Raw genomic sequence first — 3,673 nt, forward strand, 5'->3', positions numbered from 1 at the left:
ATATGCCTAGTTAGTAATGAGACGAAAGGACCAGAAATGGGACGCAGCAAGTGTTCCCAAATGACTAAATGACAAGCCACAATTAATCCCACTGAGAGAAAGATAGCAACCGTTGGCTGGACAACGGTCCATAACAAAGCCCCAGGTAAAGGGTGGGAAGGTGAGACCACTCGAGTAGGGATAGTGCGAAAGGACCAGGAGCTGACGTCCTATAATTGCACCTCCTGTATTTGTGGCCATAAAGCATACCCATGGTTACCAGCCAATTGGACAGGGTCGTGTTAGTTAGGATATGTGGTAACCTTTATCAGATCAGTAAGGACTCTAAGGGAGGCCTATGGAAGTCATAGATTTAAACGGGATTTGACGTGGCTAAACGGAATATTCAAGGTAATGGTGCCACCCTATGGAATAGCATCGACCGAATGGCAGTTACGGGAACTGGCTAACTTAGTCGAATCAGCCAACGTAACTTCCCAAGCCCTTGAAGGGATAAATGACGAAATGGTAGCTATTCCAACAGTGGCTCTCCAAAATCGTATGGCCTTAGATTATCTCCTAGCCAAGGAGGGAGGGACATGCGCATTAATAGGTGAAGAATGCTGTACGTATATCCCGGATAAATCAGAAGATATCAGCAGTTTAGCTGAAAACGTCAGGAAAAAGGTAATAGAGTATAAACAGACAGTTGGTCAGGACGTTATCACCTTGTGGGGTTGGACATCGGGATGGTTGGAATCCCTGGGGAAATCTGTGGTACAGGGTTTGATCATATTCCTATTGATAGCCTTCGCCCTGTATCTATTATTTGTCGTCGTTAAGTGTTGCTGTGCCAGGGTGGGAGAAACTATGTTACCTACCGAGACCATGGCTAGAGTTAAGGTCGCGACAACTGCTGAAGGCTCTTGTGTGGAAATGGAAATGGAGAGACTGTACAAGATCAGAATGGATTGAGTTGTCCTTGTGAAGTACAAAATGGGGGAATGTGGAAATGTATTTTTATCTAAGATGATACCATACGGTATTTCTGTTCCCTTTGCAATATATATATAACAAAATGGAGTCCTGGTCTTTCCAGAACTTTCTGCATTTTAGCATTCAGCTTGCATAAACAGCTAAATCTGGTTTGAGATGGCTGATGTCCGTCAGAAAGCTAGGAGACAAGTCATGCTGAGACAAGTACCCCCTCATGGTGCTCTCCTATTGTCTACACGACACCAGTTCCATGTCACCCAACGCTTTCCTATGTACTCTATTCCACCAGCCACTATCTCTTGTAGAGACCTCATCCATTTGATGTAAAGGATTAACTGAACAGGAAATTGAACAGTCCTGACACAATACAAGACAGGTGATAGCCCATTACCTATGACTCATGGAGTAATGGCCGGCTGGCCAACTGATAAGCCTGCCAAAAGGAAATATCTGTAAACCATGTCAGGACCAGGATATCGTAAATAACTCTTTATCTGTATGCACTGACTGTGAGGTAGAGCAATACACAGGGAGAGGCGAGAACTTGGGTTTTACTGTATAAGTATCTTGTGAAACTGTACCATTTCGGAGGTGTTCACTTAGCCCTAGACTGAGTGTAACCTGCCCCTTGCTAGCAAGCGAATTAAAGAAACTTCTTCCGGAGCTGTATGTGTCGGAGTCTTTCTTTTCGGAGGTCGAGATTTCGACAGAGAGAGAGCGAGAGAGAGACTGATGGGGAGAGAGAGAGAGACTGAGGGGGAGAGAGAGAGAGACTGAGGGGAAGAGAGAGAGAGAGACTGAGGGGGAGAGAGAGAGAGACTGAGGGGGAGAGATAGAGAGAGACTGAGTGGGAGAGAGAGAGAGACTGAGTGGGAGAGAGAGAGACTGAGTGGGAGAGAGAGAGAGACTGAGTGGGAGAGAGAGCGAGAAAGAGTGGAAGAGAGAGCGAGACTGAGTGGGAGAGAGAGCGAGAGACGAAGGGGGAGAGAAAGAGAGAGAGAGTCTGAGGGAGAGAGAGAGCGAGAGAGACTGAGTGGGAGAGAGGGCGAGCGAGAAGCTGAGGGTGAGTGAGAGAGAGAGACTGAGGGGGAGAGAGAGTGAGAGAGAGACTGAGGGGGGAGAGAGATTGAGGAGGAGAGAGAGAGAGATTGATGGGGAGAGAAAGAGAGACTGAGGGGTGGAGAGAGAGAGAGACTGAGGGGGAGAGAGAGAGAGACTGAGGGGGAGAGAGAGAGACTGAGGGGGAGAGAGAGAGAGGCTGAGGGGGAGAGAGAGAGAGACTGAGTGGGAGAGAGAGACTGAGTAGGAGAAAGAGAGAGAGTCTGAGGGGGAGAGAGAGAGAGACTGAGGGGGAGAGAGAGAGAGACTGAGGGGGAGAGAGAGAGTGACTGAGGAGGAGTGAGAGAGAGACTGAGGGGGAGAGAGAGAGAGACTGAGTGTGAGAGAGAGAGAGACTGAGCGGGAGCGAGAGAGAGAAAGAGAGAGAGAGAGAAAGAGACTGCGGGGGAGAGAGAGAGACTGAGGGGGAGAGAGAGAGAGACTGAGGGTGAGAGAGAGAGAGACTGACATGGGAGAGAGAGAGAGAGACTGAGGGTTGGGAAAGAGAGAGAGACTGAGGGGGAGAGAGAGAGAGACTGAGGGGGAGAGAGATTGAGACGAGGGGGAGTGAAAGAGAGACTGAGGGGGGGAGAGAGAGAGACAGAGTGGGAGAGAGAGAGAGGCTGAGGGAGAGAGACTAAGGGGGAGAGAGAGAGAGCGAGACAGTGAGGGCGAGAGCGAGAGAATCAGGGAGAGAGAGAGAAAGACTGAGAGAGAGAGAGAGAGAGACTGAGTGGGAGAGAAAGAGAGAGAAACTGAGGGGGTGAGAGAGAGAGAGAGAGACTGAGGGGGGAGAGAGAGAGAGAGACTGAGGGGACGAGAAAGAGAGAGACTGAGGGGGAGAGAGAGACTGAGGGGGAGAGAGAGAGTACTTTGTGTGGGAGAGAGACAGACTGAGGGGGGGAGAGAGAGAGAGACTAAGGGGGGGAGATAGAGTGACTGAGGTGGAGAGAAAGAGAGAGACTGAGGGGTAGAGAGAAAGAGAATGAGGGAGGAGAGTGAGAGAGAATGAGGCGGAGAAAGACAGAGAATGAGGGGGAGAGAGAGAGAGATTGAGGGGGAGAGAGTGAGAGAGAGACTGAGGGGGGAGAGAGAGAGACTGAGGGCGGAGAGAGAGAGACTGAGGCTGGAGAGAGTGAGAGAGAGACTGAGGGGGAGAGAGGGAGAGATTGAGGGGGAGAGAGAGAGAGACTGAGGGGGAGAGAGAGTGAGACTGAGGGGGAGAGAGAAAGAGGCTGAGGGAGAGAGAGAGAGAGACGACGGTGGAGAGATAGAGTGAGACTAAGGAGGAGAGAGAGAGAGCGAGAGACTGAGGGGGAGAGAGCGTGAGACTGAGGGGGAGAGAGCGAGAGACTGAGGGGGACAGAGCGTGAGACTGCGGGGGAGAGAGCGAGAGACTGAGGGGGAGGGAGTGAGAGACTGAGGGGGAGAGACCGAGAGAATGAGGGGGAGAGAGCGAGAGACTGAGAGGGAGAGAGAGAGAGACTGAGCGAGAGAGAGAGAAAGAGCGAGAGACTGAGGGAGGGAGAGAAAGAGAGAGACTGAGGGAGAGAGAGACTGAGGGGGGAGAGAGAGAGACTGAGGTGGGAGAGAGAGAGAC

Source organism: Pristiophorus japonicus, unplaced genomic scaffold, assembly GCF_044704955.1.
Source record: "Pristiophorus japonicus isolate sPriJap1 unplaced genomic scaffold, sPriJap1.hap1 HAP1_SCAFFOLD_114, whole genome shotgun sequence".
Classification (NCBI taxonomy): Eukaryota; Metazoa; Chordata; class Chondrichthyes; family Pristiophoridae; genus Pristiophorus; species Pristiophorus japonicus.